The 22,981-nt window shown below is 36.8% G+C and overlaps 1 protein-coding gene and 1 pseudogene across 2 annotated transcripts in view; both read left to right on the top strand.

Annotated features, from left to right (window-relative positions):
- Positions 1–22,981, top strand: part of CAMKMT (calmodulin-lysine N-methyltransferase) — a 411,942-nt gene that overhangs the window by 267,565 nt on the left and 121,396 nt on the right. The gene's annotated exons all lie outside the window — the stretch shown is intronic.
- On the top strand, positions 10,591–10,720 carry LOC117199510 (uncharacterized; annotated as a pseudogene).

The raw sequence follows: 22,981 nt of genomic DNA, 5'->3' as shown, positions 1-22,981 counted from the left end.
ACAATATGATAGATGGTGGGGTTATTTATATAAATCATTCTCTAGCAAAGTCCACAGTCTCCAGGCAGGCAAAGGTAAGGATAAAGTATAATCCAAGATAAACTACAAAGTGACTCATTTTGGTTTCAAAATGGCCTTGCTTTCTCATTCCTCTTAGTATGGTAGATGGCAAGGAAAACTTCCACTTATTTATATCTAATGCTTTTTTTTAACTTTTAAAAGTCAACTTTATAAAAGTACAATTTACATACAATGAATGTACCCATTTTAAATGTACATTTCAATGAGTTTTAACAAATGTATAGATCTATGTAATCACTGCTCCAGTCAAGTTATAAAAAGTTTCCATTACTCTGAAAAGTTTGCTCATGTCCCTTTGTTGTCATGCCCAAGCCCTGGTCCCAGTCGTAGCCCTAGGAAACTACAGATCTCTGTAATTATCACTATAGATTAGTTTAACCTGTTCTAGATTTCTATATAAATGGAATTATATAGAATGTATTCTTTTGTAGATACCTTTTTCCCTCAAATCATTGTTTTTTGAGATTTATCCATATTGTTGTGTATCAGTAATTCATCCTTTTAAAATTTTGTAGTATCCCATTGTATGAGTATATACCACAATTTGTTCATTCATCCACCTGTTGATCAACAGTTGGATTGTTCCCATTTTGAGGCTATTGTGAATCAAGCTGTTAGGAACATTTACGAACATTTGTGTACAGGATCTTTTATGGACATAAGTTTTCATTATTCTTGGATAATACCTGGGAGTGGAATGGCTGGGTCAATGTGATATGTATGCTATATGTTTAACCCTTTAAGGAATTGCCAAACTGTTTTTCAAAGTGGTTGTATCATTTTACATTCCCGCTGGCAATGTATGAGTTTCAGTTGCTTCACATTCTCACCAATACTTAGTAAGATCACTCTTTTTAATTTTGGCCATTATAGTGGCTTTGTAATGTTATCTCATTATGCTTTTAATTTTCATTTCCCTGATGATTACTGATGCTGATATCTTTTATGTGTTTGTATATCTTCTTTTGTGAAGTGTAAAGATTCTGTTTAAATTTTTTGTGTAGTTTCTAGTTGAATTGTATGCCTTCTTTTTATCAAATTGTAAGAGTTCTTTATATAACCTGGAAACAAGTCATTTGTTTGATATATGAGTTGCAAATATGTCCCAGTCTGGGACTTGCCTTTTCGTTTTCTTTATAGTGTGTTGGAAGAACAAAAGTTTTAAATTTTGATGAAGGCTAAGTTGTCTTTTTTATTTCCTTTTTCTTTTTTGGCTAGTGCCTTTTGTGTCCTGACAAATCTCTGCTCACACTACCATCATGAATCTTATTCTCCTATGTTTTCATCTACAAGTATGAAATGTTGTCTTTTCAGTTTAGGAATGTTATACATTTGGATTTTATTATTAATATGGTGTGATATAAGGGTCAAAGTTCATTTTTTTTCATACTGATATCCAGTTGTTATGGCATTATTTGTTGAAAGGACTATCCTTCCCCCCACCCCCGAATTACCTTTGCATCTTTCTTGGAAATCAATTGACCATAAGTGTTCAGATCTCTTCCAGGATTCTCTTTTGCTCCATTGACCTATATGTCTATCCTTATGCCAATACCACACTGTCTTAATTATTATAGATTTATAAGTTTTGGAATCAGATAGTGTAAGTCATCTAATTTTGTTCTCTTTTTTCAAAAGTTGTTTTGGATATCCTAGGTTATTTGAATTTCATATAAATATTACAATCATCTTGGCAATCTCTATTCCCACAAAAGCCTGTTGCTATTTTAATTGGAATTGCATTGAATCCATAGATAAATTTGGAGAGAATTGACATATTAAAAGTCTTTCCATCCATAATCATAATATATCACTCCATTTATTTAATTTCTCTTTAATTTCCATCAGTAATGTTTTATAGTTTTCAGTAAACAGGTCTTCATAGTTTTTAGTAAACGGATCTTGTTCATCCACTATAGTGTGCATACTTATTCCCATTATTTATGTTTTTTTAAAAATTGCTTTTGTTAATGGTATTGTAGTTTTATTTCATTTTCCAATTGTTTATTGCTAGCTTATGGAAATACAATTGATTTTGTGTATATTGACCTTGAATGCTGGGACATTGCTATATTCACTTACTAATTCTAATAGCTTTTTTTGAAGATTTCATAGGATTTTTTTTACCATATCAATAATTACTTTCTTTTTTAATTTTTTATAATTTTTGAATTTTATTTTATTTGTTTTTTTATACAGCAGGTTCTTATTAGTTATACATATTACTGTATACATGTCAATCCCAATCACCCAATTCATCACACCACCACCCCTGACGCTTTCCCCCCTTGGTGTCCATACGTTTATTCTGTACAACTCCAACTCAATTTCTGCCCTGCAAACCAGTTCATCTGTACCATTTTTCTAGGTTCCACATATATGTGTTAATATACAATATTTGTTTTTCTCTTTCTGACTTACTTCACTCTGTATGGCAGTCTCTAGGTCCATCAACGTCTCAACAAATGACTCAATTTCGTTCCTTTTTATGGCTGAGTAATATTCCATTGTATATATGTACCACATCTTCTTTATCCATTCATCTGTCGATGGGCATTTAGGTTGCTTCTATGACCTGCCTATTGTAAACAGCGCTGCAATGAACATTGGGGTGCATGTGTCTTTTTGAATTATGGTTTTCTCTGGGTATATGCCCAGTAGTGGGATTGCTGGGTCATATGGTAATGCTACTTTTAGTTTTTTAAGGAACCTCCATAGTGGCTATATCAATTTACATTCCCACCAACAGTGCAAGAGGGTTCCCTTTTCTCCACACCCTCTCCAGCATTTGTTGTTTGTAGATTTTTTCTGATGATGCCCATTCTAACTGGTGTGGGTGATACCTCATTGTAGTTTTGACTTGCATTTCTCTAATAATTAGTGACGTTGAGCAGCTTTTCATGTGCTTCCTGGCCATCTGTATGCCTTCCTTGGAGAAATGCCTATTTAGGTCTTCTGCCCATTTTTGGATTGGGTTGTTTGTTTCTTTAATATTGAGCTGCATGAGCTGTTTATATATTTTGGAGATTAATCCTTTATCCATTGATTCGTTTGCAAATATTTTCTCCCATTCTGAGGGTTGTCTTTTCGTCTTGTTTGTAGTTTCCTTTGCTGTGCAAAAGCTTTGAAGTTTCATTAGGTCTTATTTGTTTATTTTTGTTTTTATTTCCATTACTCTAGGAGGTGGATCAAAAAAGATCTTGCTGTGATTTATGTCAAAGAGTGTTCTTCCCATGTTTTCCTCTAAGAGTTTTATAGTGTCCGGTCTTACATTTAGGTCTCTAATCCATTTTGAGTTTGTTTTTGTGTATGGTGTTAGGGAGTGTTCTAATTTCATTCTTTTACATGGAGCTCTCCAGTTTTCCCGGCACCACTTATTGAAGAGACAATCTTTTCTCCATTGTATATCCTTGCCTCCTTTGTCATAGATTAGTTGACCATATATGCGTGGGTTTATCTCTGGGCTTTCCATCCTGTTCCATTGATCTATATTTCTGTTTTTGTGCCAGTACCATATTGTCTTGATTACTGTAGCTTTGCAGTATAGTCTGAAGTCAGGGAGTCTGATTCCTCCAGCTCCGTTTTTTTCCCTCAAGACTGCTTTGGCTGTTCGGGGTCTTTGTGTCTCCAAACAAATTTTAAGATTTTTTTGTTCTAGTTCTGTAAAAAATGCCATTGGTAATTTGATAGGGATTGCATTGAATGTGTAGATTGCTTTGGGTAGTATAGACATTTTCAGAATATTGATTCTTCCACCAAGAACCTGGTACATCTCTCTGTCTGTTTGTATCATCTTTAATTTCTTTCATCAGTGTCTTATAATTTTCTTCATACAGGTCTTTTGTCTTCCTAGGTAGGTTTATTCCTAGGTATTTTATTCTTTTTGTTGCAATAGTAAATGGGAGTGTTTCCTTAAATTCTCTTTCAGATTTTTCATCATTAGTTTATAGGATTTCTGTGCATTAACTTTCTATCCTGCAACTTTACCAAATTCATTGATTAGCTCTCGTAGTTTTCTGGTGGCATCTTTAGGATTCTCTATGTATAGTATCATGTCATCTGCAAGCAGTGACAGTTTTACTTCTTCTTTTCCAATTTGTATTCCTTTTGTTTCTTTTTCTTCTCTGATTGCTTTGGCTAGGACTTCCAAAACTATGTTGAATAATAGTGGCGACAGTGGACATCCTCGTCTTGTTCCTGATCTTAGAGGAAATGCTTTCAGTTTTTCACTATTGTGAATGATGTTGGCTGTGGGTTTGTCATATATTGCCTTCATTACGTTGAGGTAGGTTCCCTCTATGCACACTTTCTGGAGAGTTTTTATCATAAATGGGTGTTGAATTTTGTCAAAACCTTTTTCAGTATCTATCGATATGATCATATGGGTTTTATTCTTCAATTTGTTAATATGGTGTATCACATTGATTGATTTGCATATATTGAAGAATCCTTGCATCCCTGGGATAAATCCCACTTCATCATGGTGTATGATCCTTTCAATGTGTTGTTGGATTCTATTTGCTAGTATTTTGTTGAGGATTTTTGCATCTATATTCATCAGTGATATTGGTCTGTAATTTTCTTTTTTTGTGACATCTTTGTCAGGTTTTGGTATCAAGGTGATGGTAGCCTCGGAGAATGGGGTTGGGAGTGTTCCTTCCTCTGCAATTTTTTAGAAGAGTTTGAGAAGAATGGGTGTTAGCTCTTCTCTAAATGTTTCATAGAATTCACCTGTGAAGCCATCTGGTCCTGGACTTCTGTTGGTTAGAAGATTTTTAATCACAGTTTCAGTTTCATTACTTGTGATTGGTCTGTTCATATTTTCTATTTCTTCCTGGTTCAGTCTTGGAAGGTTATACGTTTGTAAGAATTTGTCCATTTCTTCCAGGTTGTCTGTTTTATTGGCATAGAGTTGCTTGTAGTAGTCTCTTAGTATGCTTTGTATTTCTGTGGTGTCTGTTGTAACTTCTCCTTTTTCATTTCGAATTTTATTGATTTGAGTCCTCTCCCTCTTTTTCTTGATGAGTCTGGCTAATGGTTTATCAATTTTGTTTAACTTCTCAAAGAACCAGCTTTTAGTTTTATTGATCTTTCCTATTGTTTTCTTTGTTTCTATTTCATTTATTTCTGCTCTGATCTTTATGATTTCTTTCCTTCTGCTAACTTTGGGTTTTGTTTGTTCTTCTTCCTCTGGTTCCTTTAGGTGTAAGGTTAGATTGTTTATTTGAGATGTTTGTTGTTTCTTGAGGTAGGATTGTATTGCTATAAACTTCCCTCTTAGAGCTGCTTTTGCTGCATCCCATAGGTTTTGGATCGTCGTGTTCTCATTGTCATTTGTCTCTAGGTAATTTTTTGATTTCCTCTTTGATTTCTTCAGTGATCTCTGGGTTATTTAGTAACGTATTGTTTAGCCTTCATGTGTTTGTGTTTTTTTACCCTGTAAATCATTTCTAATCTCATAGCATTGTGGTCAGAAAAGATGCTTGATATGATTTCAATTTTCTTAAATTTACTGAGGCTTGATTTGTGAACCAGGATGTGATCTATCCTGGAGAATGTTCCATGCACACTTGAGAAGGTGTAATCTGCTGTTTTTGAATGGAATGTCCTATAAATATCAATTAAATCTATGTGGTCTACTGTGTCATTTAAAGCTGTGTTTCCTGTTTGAATCATCTGTCCATTGATGTAAGTGAGGTGTTAAAATCCCCCACTATTATTGTGTTACTGTTGATTTTCTCTTTTATAGCTGTCAGCAGTTGTCTTATGTATTGAGGTGCTCCTATGTTGGGTGCATATATATTTATAATTGTTATACCTTCTTCTTGGATTGATCCCTTGATCATTATGTAATGTCCCTCCTTGTCTCTTGTAACATTCTTTATTTTTAAGTCTATTTTATCTGATATGAGTATTGCTACTCCAACTTTCTTTTGATTTCCATTTGCATGGAATATCTTTTCCCATCCCCTCACTTTCAGTCTGTATGTGTCCCTAGGTCTGAAGTGGGTCTCTTGTGGACAGCATATGTAAGGGTCTTCTTTTTGTATCCATTCAGCGAGCCTGTGTCTTTGGTTCGAGCATTTAATCCATTCACGTTTAAGGTAATTATCAATATATATGTTCCCATTACCATTTTCTTAATTGTTTTGGGTTTGTTTTTGTAGGCCCTTTTCTTCTCTTGTGTTTCCCACTTAGAGAAGTCCCTTTAGCATTTGTTGTAGAGCTGGTTTGGTGGTGCTGAATTCTTTTAGCTTTTGCTAGTCTGTAAAGCTTTTGATTTCGCCATTGAATCTGAATGAGATCCTTGCCAGGTAGAGTAATCTTGGTTGTAGGTTCTTCCCTTTCATCACTTTATATATGTGTTGCCACTCCCTTCTGGCTTGTAGAGTTTCTGCTGAGAAATCAGCTGTTAACCTTATGGGAGTTCCCTTGTATGTTATTTTTCCCTCGTGGCTTTCAATAATTTTTCTTTGTCTTTAATTTTTGCCAGTTTGATTACTATGTGTCTCGGTGTGTTTCTCCTTGGGTTTATCCTGTATGGGACTCACTTTTCTTCCTGGACTTGGGTGGCTATTTCCTTTCCCTTGTTAGGGAAGTTTTTGATTATAATCTCTTCAGATATTTTCTCAGATCCTTTCTCTCTCTCGTCTCCTTCTGGGACCCTTATAATGCGAATGTTGTTGCATTTAATGTTGTCCCAGAGATCTCTTAGGCTGTCATTTCTTTTCATTCTTTTTTCTTTATTCTGTTCTGCAGCAGTGAATTCCACCATTCTGTTTCCAGGTTACTTATCTGTTCTTCTGCCTCAGTTATTCTGCTGTTGATTCCTTCTAGTGTATTTTTCATTTCAGTTATTGTATTGTTCACCTCTGTTTGTTTGTTCTTTAATTCTTCTAGGTGTTTGTTAAACATTTCTTGCATCTTCTCGATCTTTGCCTCCATTCTTTATCCAAGGTCCTGGATCATTTTCACTATTATTATTCTGAATTCTTTTTCTGGAAGGTTGCCTATCTCCACTTCATTTAGTTGTTTTTCTGGGGTTTTATCTTGTTCCTTCATCTGGTACGTAGCCCTCTGCCTTTTCATGTCGTCTGTCTTTCTGTGAATGTGGTTTTTGTTCCACAGGCTGCAGGATTGTAGTTCTTCTTGCTTCTGCTGTCTGCCCTCTGTTGGATGGGGCTATCTAAGAGGCTTATGCAAGTTTCCTGGTGGGAGGGAATGGTGGTGGGTAGAGCTGGCTGTTGCTCTGGTGGTCAGAGCTCAGTAAAACTTTAATCCACTTGTCTGCTGATGGGTGGGGCTGGGTTCCCTCCCTGTTGATTGTTTGGCCTGAGGCGACCCAACACTGGAGCCTACCCAGGCTCTTTCATGGGTCTAATGGTGGACTCTGGGAGGGCTCACGCCAAGGAGTACTTCCCAGAACTTCTTCTGGCAGTGTCCTTGTCCTCACAGTGAGACACAGCCACCCCCCGCCTCTGCGGGAGACCCTCCAACACTAGCAGGTAGGTCTGGTTCAGTCTCCTATGGGGTCACTGCTCCTTCCCCTGGGTTCTGATGCGCACACTACTTTGTGTGCCCTCAAGAGTGGAATCTCTGTTTCCCCCAGTCCTGTCAAAGTCCTGCAATCAAATCCCACTAGCCTTCAAAGTCTGATTCTCTAGGAATTCCTCCTCCCGTTGCCGGACCCCCAGGTTGGGAAGCCTGACATGGGGCTCAGAACCTTCACTCCAGTGGATGGGTTTCTGTGGTGTGAGTGTTCTCCAGTTTGTGAGTCACCCACCCAGCAGTTATGGGATTTGATTTTATTGTGATTGCGCCCCTCCTACCGTTTCATTGTGGCTTCTCCTTGGTTTTTGGATGTGGGGTATCTTTTGGTGAGTTCTGGCGTCTTCCTGTGGATGACTGTTCAGCCATTAGTTCTGATTCTGGTGCTCTCGCAAGAGGGAGTGAGAGCATGTCTCATAGGATTTTTAAATTTACAAGATTTTATCTTCTATGAATAGAGACAGTTTTACTTCATACTTTTTAGTTTGTATGCCTTGGTTTCTTTTTCTTGCTTTATTGTGCTGGCCAGGACCTCTAGTGCAACACTTAATAGAAGTGTTGAAAGTGGATATCTTTGTCTTGTTTCTGATCTTAGGGGAAAGCATTTAGTCTCACCATTAACTATGATATTAAGTATAGGGGTTTTTGTAGATGCCCTTTATCAAAAGAGGAAGTATTCTTCTATTTCTAGTTTGTTGTGAAATTTTGTCATGAATATGTGTTGAATTGTGTCAAACAACTTTCCTGTTTTTTTTGAGACAATTATATTGCTTTTCTTGTTTTGTTAATATGGTAAATTACATTTGATTTTCTAACGTTAGTCCAACCTTTTATTCCTGAGATAAACCCCATTTTGTCATAAGATACTATCATTTTTAGATATTACTGAATTTGATTTGCTGTTATTTTGCTAAGGATTATGTCATCTATGTTCACAGTACTCATAATGGTTTATATTTTTCTTGAAGTTTTATTGTAGTTTCTTTGTCTGGTTTTGGTATCGGGGTATTGCTAGACTCATAAAATAAATTGGCAAGTGTCCTTTCCTCTTCTCTCTTTCTGAAAGAATTTGTATAAGATTGATAGTAATTCTTCCCTAAATGCTTGATAAAATTAACCAGTGAAGTCATCTGGCCTAGAGTATTCTTTTTTTTTTTTTTCCAGCTGTACCACTCATGGGATGTTAGTTCCCCAACCAGGGATTGAACCTGGGCCCTCGGCAGTGAGAGCACAGAGTCCCAACCACTGGACCACTAGGGAATTTGGCCTAGAGTATTCTTTGCGGAAAAGTTTTTATTTGCAGATTCAATTAAATAGATATGGGGCTTCAGATTTTTTATTTCTTCTTGTGTCAGTTTTGATAATTGTGTCTTTCAAGGAATTTTTCCTTTTCATGGGTTTATTTTCCAAATTTCCGTATTTATAATATTCCCTTACTACACTTTTAATATCTATAAGAACTGAAGCTACGTCTCCTTTTTCATTCCCAACATTTGTATTTCATTTCTTTCTTTTGTTTCTTCTTGAGCCGTCAGTCCATCTAGAAGTTTATCAATTTTACTGATCTTTTCAAAGAACTGGCTTTTGATTTCATTGATTTTCTCTATTGTTTATCTCTTTTCTATTTCATTGCTTTCTACTTTTATCTTTTTTATTTCCTTATTTCTAATTACTTCAGTTTTAATGTGCTCTTCTTTCTCTAGCTTCCAAAAGTGAAAGCTTAAGTCATTTTTTTAAACCCTTTTTTTCTAATGTAAGCATTCAAAGCTGCAAATTTTCCTCCTAAGTACTATACATGCAACAAATTTTGATATATTTTAATTATTCAGTTCAAAATATTTTTAATTTTTCTTGTGATTTATTCTTTGACCTATGGATTATTTAGCTGTGTGGTGTTTAATTTTCAAGACGTCTTTATGTTACCCATTTCTAACTTAATTTTAATTTGGTCAGAGAATGGATTCTGGATAATTCATTCTTTTAAATTCATGGAGACTTGTTTTATGGTCGTTCATATGGTTTCTTTTGGTGAATGTTCCATGTGAATTTGAAAGAAAAATGTATTTTGCCATTGTTTGATGTATTGTTCTGTAAATGTCAGTTAAATCAAGTAGGTTGATAGTATTATTCTTCTCTTTTACATCCTTACTAATTTTCTGCCTACTTGTTCTATCAATTACTGAAAGAGGAGTTGTAAAATCTCCTATTATAATTACATATTTGTCTATTTTTCTTTTCATTTCTGTCATTCTTCCTTCATGTATTTTGAAGCTCTTATATTTGTTGCATACATATTAATGATTGTTATGTCTTTTTGATGAATCAATCCCTTTATACTTATGAAATGTCCCTCTTTTTCTTGGTAATATTCCTTGTGTGAAGTCTACTTTGTATGATGTTAATATAGCTACTCTAATTTTCTCATGATTAGTGTTTGTATGATATATCTTGTTTCAGCCTTTATGTTTAACCTATCTACCAATTCATATTTTTTGTACATTTCTTGTGGACAGCCATACAGTTGGATCTTGGATTTTGAACCCACTGACAAATTTTGCTTTTAATTGGATTGAATTTAATTGTCGATATGGTTGTGCTTAAGTTTACAACTTGCTATTTGTTTTCTGCTTGTCGCATTTGGTCCTTTTTCTTCCTGTCTTCTTTTGTAGTAATTATCTTTTAGTATTCCATTTTCTCAACTATTGGCTTAGTGACTAAACTCTTTGTTTAAAGTTAGTGTTTGCTCTAAGGTTTAAACTATATAACTTTAACTGATATCTACCTTCAAATAGTCTTATACTACTTTGCATATAATGTTAGAACCTTCAAAAATGTACTTCCACTCTTTCTACTGTCCTATATGCTATTGGTATTGTACATTTTACTTGCATGTGTCATAAACCTCACAATACATTATTATTTTTGCTTTAAACGGTTATCTTTTTTAAATTAATTTTTATTGGATTGTGGTTGCTTTACAATGTTGTGTTAGTTTCTGCTGTATAAATTTTTTGCCTTTTACTAAAGATTTCCGTGGAAAAGAACAGAAACAGTTATCTTTCAAAGTAACTTGAAAACAAGAAAAATGTTTATACTTACCCATATACTTACCATTTCCAGCGTTCTTCATTCACTTATATAGATCTGAGTTTCTATGTAATATAATTTCCTTTCACCTGAAGACCTTCTTTAATCATTTCTTATTATGCGGGTTGGCTGGCAATCACTTCTGTCATCTTTCATTTGTCAGGAAAAGGCTTTATTTTTTCCTTCATTATTGAAGTTTCTTTTCACTGGACATAGAATTTTAGGTTAATGGGGTTTTTTTGTTTGTTTGTTTTGTGGTACGCGGTACCTCTCACTGTTGTGGCCTCTCCTGTTGCGGAGCACAGGCTCCGGACGCACAGGCTCAGCTGCCATGGCTTACGGACCCAGCCGCTCTGCGGCATGTGGGATCTTCCCGGACTGGGGCACGAACCCGTGTCCCCTGCATTGGCAGGCAGACTCTCAACCACTGCGCCACCGGGGAAGCCCAAATGGTATTTTTTTCTTTAAATTTTTCTCTGGATAAAGACTTTCAGTTTGATAGCCTTTTTCTTTAGCATCTTAAGGAGGTCATTTCATTGTTCCCTGGATTGTATTATTTCTAATGAGAAGTCGGTGGTAATTCTTATCTTTGTCCTTCTGAATATACTGTGTCTTTTTGGAGGGGAAGTGCTGATTTTAAGATTTTTCTCTTACTTATTTACAAAACAAATAGACTCATAGACATAGAAAAGCAACTTATGGTTACTGAAGGGGAAAGGGAGGGGGAAGGATAAATTAGGAGTTTGGGATTAAAATATACACACTTTTATATATAAAATAGATAACCAACAAGGACCTACTGTATAGCACAGGGAACTATATGCAATATCTTGTGGTAACCTATAATGGAAAAGAACCTAAAAAAGAACATATATATAACTGAATCACTTTGCTATACACCTGAAACTAACACAACATTGTGAATCAACTGTATTTCGTTAAAAAAAATTTTTAAGTGTAAAAAAAGATTTTCTCTTTATTACTGGTTTTCAGTAGCTTGATTATCATGTGCCTTAATATGATTTTTTTTTAACATCTTTATTGGGGTATAATTGCTTTACAATGGTGTGTTAGTTTCTGCTTTATAACAAAGTGAATCAGTCATACATAAACATATGTTCCCATATGTCTTCCCTCTTGCAATATGACTTTCTTTGTAATTATCCTGCTTGGGGTTTGCTGGCCTCATATATGTTTTGGTTTAAAATTTTCATCAAATTTGGGACTTATTTCTTGGAACATATTTCTCACCCATTTCTCTCCCCAGTCCTTTTTGGGGCTTCAATTATGTGTATGTTAGACTACTTGATATTGTCCCACACATCACCAAAGCTCTGTTCAATCTTTTTCATCCTTTTTTCTCTCTTTCCTTCAGTTTGGTGAGTTTTTAATTACTATTACCAATCTTTTCAGCCGTTGACTAATCTGATGTTAAGCTCCATTTGGTGAATTTTAAAAATCTCAGATGTAGTATATTTTTGGCTCTAAAAGTTTATTTGGTTCCTTTTTTATATTGATAGTTTCCATTTCTCTGATTTTTTTTTTTTTTTTTTTTTTTTTGCGATACACGGGCCTCTCACTGCTGTGGCCTCTCCCGTTGCAGAGCACAGGCTCCGGACGCGCAGGCTCAGCGGCCATGGCTCACGGGCCCAGCCGCTCCACGGCATCTGGGATCTTCCCGGACCAGGGCACGAACCCATGTCCCCTGCATCGGCAGGCGGACTCTCAACCACTGAGCCACCAGGGAAGCCCTCTCTGATTATTTTTATGTTTTCCTTCAATCCTTGAATATGTTTGTAATATCTTTTTATGACTTCTTGTTCTGCTAAATCTATTTGTCATTTCTGGGTCTGTTTTATTGATCAAATTTTCTTTTGCTTTTGATCACATTTTTTTTTTTGATCACATTTTTTTCTTCTTTGCAAGTCTAGTAAGTTTTTGAGGATGCAAGAGGTTGTGAACATTACATTGTAGAAGGTCTGAATTTTGTTTTCACTTAGTAGATTCAGTTCAGTTGCTAATGGATCAGCTTGATTCTTTCCAGGCTTGTTTTTGTTTTTAAGCTTTGTTGGGCATGTCTAGAGTAGCCTTTATGGCTAGGTAAGCCCTACTACTGTCTTATGTTTTGGCATTTTCACTGAATGCCTCCAGTATTCAGTGATATCTCTCCACTATGCCTGGATGGAACTGGAACACCTTGCAGCCTGACATTCTTTGCCCAGCCTCATGGAGTCACTCTATGGAATCACAGCTTAACGCTCAGGCAAGGATTCAAGAGGGACCCTATACAAATTTCTGAATCTCTGCTTTTGCATTGCTCTGTCCTCTCTGCTATTCTCTCCTGCAAATTCCAGCCACCTTAGCTTCCCCTAATTCCATCTCTACCTCCTTAACTCATCAAGTCATCCATGTTCTGCTTGGAGTGATCTTAGGACTCACTGCATTTTTCTCCCTTCTCCTGGAGATCACAGTCCTGTGCTGCCTGTTGTCTAGTAGCTGAAAGCAGTGGTTTCATATATTTAGTCCAGTTATTTACAGTTGGGGGTCAAGTCTTGTACTGTTTTTGATCATCATTAGAAGCAGAAACATTCTAATGCCTTTTAAAGATTAATAATTGTTTAGAAATTCACTTACACATCATCCCACGGTGTTTATTAAGCACCTGCAATGTGCTAATAAGTACCATGCCAGGATCTGAGGATACAGAGAGATATTAAAGAAGACAAACATGTATTATAAATAATTAGAAAGATGTATGGGAGCCCGAAATAGGACATAAGTAACTATGTGGTAGGGGCAGAGGCATTGATGAAGAAATCTAGTTTTATAGGTGTTCCCCAGGTTGAGGCTGAAAGAAAGGACATTCCAAACAGCACAATAAGTGGAAAGGTACAGATATATGAAATAGCACAATGTGCTTACAAAGCTTGTTTTATTAACTGATCATTCATTTAGTAAATATATCTTCAGTGTCTAGTAGATACTATGCAATGTGCTAAGGGTTGGGTATCCAAAGTGTGAGTGAGATGTTCATGATTCCTGCCGTCATAGAACTTCCAGTCCAGTACTTCAGTGTGACTGGAGCATAGGGTGCCCCGATTGGGGTAATATTTGTGAGTGAGGTAGCAGGAAAGGCAGGTTGAAGGCATGTTGTGAGGTACCTTAAATGCTGCTCTAAGGGGTAATCATTGTCCTAAAAGCCACTGTCCTCCAAACATTTTTGATTATAGCCGTACATTTTTTTGCATATTTACCCCAGCATATGTATATTCATTTATTAATAAACTATATGTGCACTACTATATCGACATATTATATATTCTATAAAAATATACAAAAAAAGAAATGTAACAGGATAATGTAAATAAACATAGATATTCCAGTGTTCTCTTCCTGTATTCCGTGCTTCATCTTGCACATCCCAGGCTTGCACCCCTCACTTTGTAGCTCAGCAGGCAATGGGAAGCTTTCAAGATTCTCGTTCAGGAAATGAAACTGATCAGAATTCTGCTTTATAAAGATTCCAAACATGACTTTTATTCTAGTCATGCTGAATAATGCTTTTAAAAGCAGAGAAGAAGCTGAACTAATATGATTCCTTCCAATCCCAGGATTATATATCTGGGGCTGCTCCTTAGAAGAGGTTAGGATTCTAACCTACTGTGGTCATTTGTTGTATTATTAAGATGCAATACACTAGACTGGCCAAGTGACTTAAAGCAGTAGAATATCCAATGTGGAGCTGGCGTTCCCTGCAGTGGAACTGACTTTGCCACATGCAAGTCATCACTTAACACTTTGGCAAATTACTTTCGGATGCACCTGTATTATGTCCAGAAGTGCAGAAATAAAGGCTCGGCATACTAGATAAGAAGCTGGACCTTGGAAACAAAACTGAGTAGTATTGGAGGTCCCAGAAATAGTAGTACAGGCTAGTAGGCAAGCCTAAGTCAGAGCAGCTGAAGACAGCAGGCAGAATGAGAAGCCAGGTGGTTGAAAGGATGGTAACCAGGAGGACAGAGTTACCAGAATTAGGACCAGGTGCCTCTAAGCCAGAAAAACAGAATTACCAGAGTTAGGACCCAGGAAGTCTGCAAGAGCTTGGAGAATGGATGCAAACAACCAGCCCCAGGGAAAAGCTGAATGTCTGAGAGGTGGCCTGCTTCGGCTCCACAGAGTCTCTGTGCGACCACAGAGGCAGCTGCCCAGGTGGAGCAGAGAACCTGAATGGAGTGGGACACGAAAAGGCTAAAAGAAGGATGCTTTGGAAGTAGTCAGTATGGTTCAGATTTATTTTCTGGCTGGAACATTTCTATTCCCTATTTCCAAACTCTCAACACTTCTCTTTATGGTTTTAAAAAATACTATCTCATAGAATAAAAGAAGTTCTTCCTAAAATTATATGAGAATGTACTGACTATATCCTTCTATATACACTTCCTATGTAGTTTAAGAGAAAAGATACATAAACTTCTACGAATTGGAGATCCACATCCAGAAAACGTCTTAATGTCAAGCAGGAGAGAGTTCAATTGCCTTTTCCAGCTCTTCTCCAGCTTTGATTTTGTCTCCTGACGAAATAATTGTTGAGGCCAATGCGCCTACCTCTTGTTCCATTTTACTTACCCTATTTCAAACAACGGAAGCACATTACCTCTCTCTAGAAACGGAAGCCGAGGACATTCTGTGTTTTGAGTTCACCTAGCAGTAGATAGAGTAGTACTGCAAGTTCACAGGCAATTTTGGCAGGTGAGAGAGAAAAATTCAAGTTACCAAAGTATTTGACATACTGCGGCTGAAGCTGGCCTACGGCTGGTGGGTGTTCGATAAAAACAAAATGAGCCATGGCCGGGGGCACCTGTAGGATGGTTAATGGCAGTCATTTAGCTGTCATTCATTTTTCAGTTCAAATTATTTTAAAATACTTTGTTAGTTCGGAATGTGTTTGCTTAAGTCATTTCAGTAGTAATACTTTTCTCCAGGAGTCAATTAGGTATTCATTTTACAGCTCTTGCATAATAGCTGAGAAAACTGCAATTGCACAAGCAAAGCACAGATAAACACCAGATTATCATATTAAAGTCCTTATTAGTCTGTCAGGAGAATTTTTTTTTTTCACTGAATGCTTTTTGGTTTTTTATTATCCTTTTTTTTTTTAAATTAGGATTTTCCCAATGTTAGTTTAGTTTTAAAGAAATATTATTCAGGTCTCCATTTTCATTAGGAAACTAGTCTTTTCTCTACCTTCTCCACACATATTAACTTCAGCCTAAAATAGCAAGCTTCCCTTTTAAAATTTTAAAATATATATAAGCTGTTTAATTCTTTTTCTGAGCTATCCAATGACCTCTTTACTTAAAGGTGTTTTAGCAGAAGTAGACCTCTTCCTACGTCAGATTTGACTTAACAGACACCTATTAGCAATCCTAAACCCAGCACGACAGGGGTTATTTAAAATAATACTAAGTCTCCCATTTATTTACAGAGTTTCTATTGTTTTTGAGAAGCCACCATATTAAAGTGTTCTCACATTTATATACGTATTTATGTGTTTGTGTGTGAAACTGTATCTACTTTCTTTTCAATTATGGTTTCACCTCCTGGAAGGCAGAAACTGTGTCTTTTGACAGATATTTCTCTTCTGTTTCAGATTCAAGGCAGTGTTAGGTAAGTCAGGCTATCAGTCAATATTGTTCAATTTCTATTTGAGATAAGGTGTTTTGTCCCAAGATTTGAGGAGAATCCACAGAACTCCCCCATGAAATCTAAAAGACTGTCTTTCTCCTATTGCAGTCATTATTCCAGGTTAAAAACAGGAGGAAAGAAACTAAAGTTACTTCACTGTGTCATGAGAAGCCAAAAATGCTGCCATCTGCTTCAAATGAAAGCTTTCCTAATGAGAATCCAAGGCAGAACACTATGCGTTTCTTCTAGTTCCTCACAGATAGAACGTCTATTATCTTTCACATGGAGCCAAGACCTCTTAAGGGAAAGGAAATCCTCCTCTAAAATCAAATTGTAGGGTGCAATATAATTTGTGATTTTTTTCTCTTATAAAAAAATGGCATGGGATCTTAGGCAGCCTGACTGTCTGTGTGTCAGCTGTGTAGGTCCTTCCAGGAGAAATGTTTTTTGGTCCATAAGAAAAGCAGACAAATAGGAGATACCCTCCCAATATCGCGTGATTAATTGCCTCTGCCGTTCCCTGACCTTCGCCCACTCCAGCACATATGGTCAGTGGCAGAAGCCTTGGACAGCCAGTTTTGCTTTCTTAGCTGGCAGAGGGGTAGAAAGAACACATTTGTAGTCACTAGCAAGACCAAGACCCCAAAGGGTGGAGATTTGGGCTGTCTGAACTGCCAGATTAGCTCCCCAAATGGTTTGTTTCATGGCAGGTTTGATCTTTTCATTATATCCTGAATTACATTTATTTCCTTTGGGTTTTTGACATGGAGGCAGCAAGACACAAGAAAACCAACCAAGACTTATCCTTTGATATTCAAGAAATATTCCAATCAAGACTAGATAGACTGGGTAATATTCCCAAAGCCAACTTGGAATATTAACAAAGCTAATTCAGGTCAGGCTGACTGAAATGACTAGTTGGTGGGGAAGCTATTAGTTTATTTTGTTCATCTGAACTTCCAGTGTGTTTTGATTAAGGTAGTGGATAGATTATGGTTTGCCTGTTACCCAAACAGCACTATCATCCTTCAGAGTTCCCAGGGGTTTTTATTCAGTTCTTATGGACAGTTTAGTGCAGTGCATTAAGAGAACAGATGCTGGCGCTTTATTGTTTTGGCCGAGCAACATGCAGGATCTTAGTTCCCCGAACAGGGATCGAATCCGTGACCCCTGCATTGGAAGCATGGAGTCTTAACCACTGGAGTGCCAGGGAAGTCCCTAGACTGCATGGCTTTAAATCACAACTCTGCCACTTTCTAGCTGGGTAGACCTGGGCAAATTGCTTAATCTCCGTGCTTCAATTTCATCATCCATAAAATGGGAATAATAATGGTACTTACTTCATAAGATTGTAATGGGTTATAATAAATGACTTGATAAACGTAAAAGCACTTAGAATAGTGCCTGGTACATAGAAAGCACTATACAAGTGTAGCGGTAGCAGTGGTATGGTTATGTATGGTAGGGTAACTTTCAACACCAGCTCCTGTTTTCTGTGGTTGAATATTTGTATACTAATGATAGCCTAAAGCCCCTTATTTAACTCCACCCTGTTGCTTAATACTATGTGGGGAAGGCAGATCACGCAAATGAAAGCTTAGTTTTTCCATCTGTAGTCACTCAACCTTCAATAATCCAAATGGAGATTACCCATGTTGAGGACTATCCATGGAGGTATTTCAATTTAGGGCTATTTTACTCTCTTCAACCTATTTCTAAGGGCACCTCATTTAATAGAGGTTGATTGGGTCCTCTGGGGATAGGAGTTAACTTTATGAATTATCTAAGGATGCCAGAATAACTTAAAAACTTATAAAGTATTTGTAAATATTTAGGATTGATTCATGTTTTGGGTTGTCTGAACAGCTATCCCCCAGCCCAACTCTGTTGACCCGGGGATTAGATGTGATTTTATTGCAGTCTTGACGTTTCACCCGGTGGGAGGCGGCGACCAAGTACCCACTGAGCATCCGTTTCCCGCCTGTTTGAAAACTGAGCTTTCCTTGTGGAACACACATCCATCCACTTAATACCTGGGTTTTGAATAGTCACGTTAAGCAACAGACAATTTAAAAGTCATTTTACTATTGATGTGTCATCAAACAGACAATATGACTATATGACTATCAATAATATGACTTTTGGTGAAATGGAATAGAAATAATACTTTAAATAGAACCATCATAACTGAAATGATCAGTGGTTCGTAGTATTTTTAAAGCATCATTTGTAACAATGTAATACAAAGAAATATCTTCTATGATTTCGTTCCCATTCGATGTAGAATTTTGCTTTGGAAGGTACTGTTTTGAATATCGGAGAGCCTGAACTCCTCTGCCTATTTAGCCTACAGGTGCAAAACATAAGCCTGGCTTCACATCCTGGCTTTGCCATTTACTAGCTCAGTGACTTGGGCAAATTACCTAACTCCTGTAGACCTCAGTTTCCTCATGCATGAACTGGAGATACCGTCCTCATAGAAATGTTTTAAGAATTAAATATAATAATATAACTAAAGCACAGGGACTTCCCTGGTGGTCCAGTGGTTAGGACTCCGTGCTCCCAATGCAGGGGGCCTGGGTTTGATCCCTGGTCAGGGAACTAGGGAACTAGACCCCACATGCTGCTGCAAAGATCCCTCATGCCACAACTAAGACCCGGTGCAGCCAAATACATACATACATACATACATACATACATACATAAAGCACACAATACAGTGCCTGCATCTCAGTAAAAATTAGTTGCTTCTGCTGCTATTACTACTACTAATAGTGCCATTGTTCAACTCAGGTTTTTGTCCCTAATAAAATCACCAAGAAGTACTGTGTGGAGGGCATACTTTGCTCCGGTGATGATAACACTGAAAAGATTAGAGGTATTTCCAATCTTCCTTTAATATCCCAACGTTAATCTGTCAGCCATGCATTTCCCCAAAACTTTTGAACATGTCCAGCTCACTCCACCTCGTGGACTAATTAGTTCCATATGCCTATTGTGGGCGGTGTAAACCTGACATGGAGTGACCAAGGCCACTTGTTCTGGCTTCATCGAGCGATGCCTCCCTCCTTCTTTTTTTGGTGAACATGTCACTTCTGATCTTGAAACACACAGTGATTTTTGTGTGTTGCTTCCTTTATCTCACACATTATCTTCTAAACCTAAAGAATCTTCCAAGTAATGGTATGAAAATACAAATATCTTTTTAAATGTCAGCATTTCCCTCAGTAAGATCACATTCAAGAGTAAAGCAGTAGTTATTTCTCTATCTTCACTTCTAATTTTTCTAGATTCTACTATAGGTAATTCATGCTTGCCTACATTCTTTTCTAATGTTACTCTTTTAAGCTCCTTTCAAAGAATTATAGGGGAATGTGGTCTCATGAGCCCATTCAGTCTGGTTCGTTACTTCGGCAAACATGACTTTCCATGTATTAGGGGCAGCAAGTTTTTCACAGCTGAGATGATAGCATAGCCCTAACCTTGCAAAAACAACCCACCTAAACCAGTAGATTCAGACATACATCTGGCCATCATTTATTGTTCCTGTTATAGAGTTAAGTTATACTGTTATGAATTTTTTTAATATTGTATTTTGTCTCATGCCAGACATGAACCAGAGCTTTAGAAGCGAAATACCATCCTTGTACCAGTATTAAGTGTAACCTTCCTGGCATCTACTGAGCTATCCTTACCCATCTTGCCAGCTGGCATCCCAGAATTTGGCTGAAAGACTTCTCTGGCATACTCTTCTTAAAGGCTTATGTTGTTTCCATACCTCTTTAATAGTTTGTGTCTTATCATAAAGACATAGTATATTGGTAATGATACACTCGTTTGTATTTTTTCTGCCTCCTATACAAAAATAATTAATGGAAAATATTTATAAGGGGACATACTTTTATAACTTTGTGGGCTAAAAATCATCTTGAGCGCCAGTCTGAATAATGCAGGGGTGGTATAGGCAGGCCTCAGGAATAGATGAGAACAAACCTAAAGGGTAAGCAAAGAATGGGCAGAGAGAAAATAAGGGTGTAGAGGAAATAGAGGCTCATCTGGTAGAAAGGAATAAAGGGCTCTTTGAATTGTCTCAAGTGCTTGCTAGTGGCACTGGTGGCATAAGGCAGCTGTGCTGAGTCTAAGCTGAGTGTCTTCCTGATCTGTTTCCTGGGGCTGAAAAGGGTACAGGTCTTTCATCCACATTTATTATAATTTAAGGAATGAGTGTGATCTAGGTCTTTGAAAAGAAGACTGGTCGTCAGCAAGCGTTCCTTCTGCTTCCCTGCATTGTGTGTCTGTGATTATGTGTGTGACTTTGTAAGAAGTCTCTGACCTTCTCTTTACACAAATTCTCTTGTTTGTGAAATAAGGCATGCTCTGATCGGGGTGTTGGCAAGCCTGAAATATGTGTCTGAACTACTGTGCAGGAGGATTGCAGGGGTTGGGGGTGGGGTACCCTTGGGTCCAGTCTTCCTAGAGCACAAAAGGAAGTGACACGCTGGGACCCAGCTGCACTGAGGCTCAGGGAAGGTTTGGTAAAGGATTTCATCCAGTGCATGAAACAGTTATTGTTTCTTTGAATAAACAGAACATACAATTACCCATGGATGACTCTCAAGCAAAAGGCTCATGTTGAGTGTCTGCTGTGTTCATGGCATGGCTGTAAGCCTAATGGGTCATAAGATAAGAACACCTAATCCTTACTCTGAAAGGACTGACAGTAAAATGGGCAGGAGAGACAGACTGGCAGAAAACGCATACATAGAACACTATGGATATAAATAACTATTAGTATATCAGTCAACAAATGTCATGCTACCTTATTTTTGTTCAGCATCCATGATACTTTTCAAAGAACTTCCAATTAAATTATTTCCCATGAGTATATTGAAGGTGCTCTTCCATTTAATTTGCCAGATTTAGGCTATTTAATATTTTTTAGAAAACACTAGTGAAAATAAGATATTTCAATCAGTTAGATAGATTTTGGGGCACTGTGTAGGGCATGGAGAGGGTAAGAAGTAAGGGAGTTCAAATTATCCAATTTACTGGAAAGTCAAAGACACAATATAAAACAGTTGAAATATAATACAAGAGAAGATATATAATTATATACTAAAATAAGGGATGGATTATATTGAAGTTATTCAAAGGAGAGGAGTATTGTTATGGGCTAGAGAAGTGAGCGAGGGTACGATGGAGGAAAAAGAGCTTAAGCCAGTTCTTATAACATGAGTAGGAGCTAGATGGGCAAAGATGACCTGAGAGAGCTTTCAAGCTAAAGGAAATAATACCTAACTTGTAAAATTGTCCTAGAAACATTTAAAAAGACAAACTTTTAAAATATTCATTCTTATTTATTACCTGGTGGGAAGGAGTAAAATATTTCTAAAGGAATTTAGGAATTTTGAAAATTGTAGAAATTTTCTGTGTTTTTCTCAGAAAAAAAAGTAAATATCCTTCATTTGAAAGTAACCTTTAACCTTTCTGGTATGATTCAGAAATGTTTCTGTATTTGAATATCACTGTGACTCTGCAGTTATACCTTTCCCCCATGAACCTGGAAAGATTTTAGTATCATACCTGAGATCAGTTAACATTTCTATATTATGTGGGTATGATTGGTATGAATACAATATGATAAAGTGGACTAACTAGAGATAATGACACATTGTTGAGATAGTGGTACTGATGAAACATTGCCTCTGCTCATTGCAGGCGAGTTGCAGCAATTCTCTCAAATAGTGATCACTTCTCATGGCAAAAGACAGTGTCTTCATATTTCTTCACTTTAAGTCAAAGCATAAATGTAGGCAGAGATGTTTTTAACTAACATGACTATGATCGTCTATGTGCCATTTAATTGTTCATAGAGATCAAATTGTACTAGTGCAGAGGAATTTGAATCCAATCTCAAGCTGTCAGTGGAGAATGTCAGTCATTTCAGTAAATCGCCCCCTTAGTGTCATCGTGTATAATTCTTTAATTTTAGGCCTGAAAAACTCTGAAAGAAATATTGTGTAAAAGGTACCAAAAAGAACTGTCTTGTGTAATACACTTTATGTAGTGTTTGGAAACAAAAATGGACCCCACGACCCCTAAGTCTATAAGTTGATCTTATCATGGTACGCAGAGTGGTAACCATTAACTAGGCTTGTGTGTTCTTTAAAAAATTATAACATGTTTTTGAATTATGCATTTAATTTAACCTATCTTAAACATGGAAGTTTTGATGTAGTTTCCTTTCTCAAACAGTTCCAGAGAGTCAAAGTGATTATCAAGGCGGAAAAGGCTTTTTGTATTTTCTTCAAATGTTGAAGCCATGTATGTGAACAACAAGGCTGATGAATTTGCTGTTTTATTTAGTTGACACTTTAATTCAAAATGTAAACTGAAGTTTCTTTTCATTTCTTTGCACTATTAATATTATTCTGTTTTTGATTAGCTTGGGTAAAACTGTTCACTGGTGTCATTTTTGATAATTAGCCTTTTATATCTTGAGGTTTGGGGTAAGCAAATAAATATTTTAAATGTAATTGGTGCAATTACTGTATGTGCATTGAACAACTTTATATTGAGC

Source organism: Orcinus orca, chromosome 13, assembly GCF_937001465.1.
Source record: "Orcinus orca chromosome 13, mOrcOrc1.1, whole genome shotgun sequence".
NCBI classification, from domain to species: Eukaryota; Metazoa; Chordata; class Mammalia; order Artiodactyla; family Delphinidae; genus Orcinus; species Orcinus orca.
Note: the sequence above shows the minus strand (reverse complement) of the source record. Positions and strands in the feature narration are given on the sequence as shown.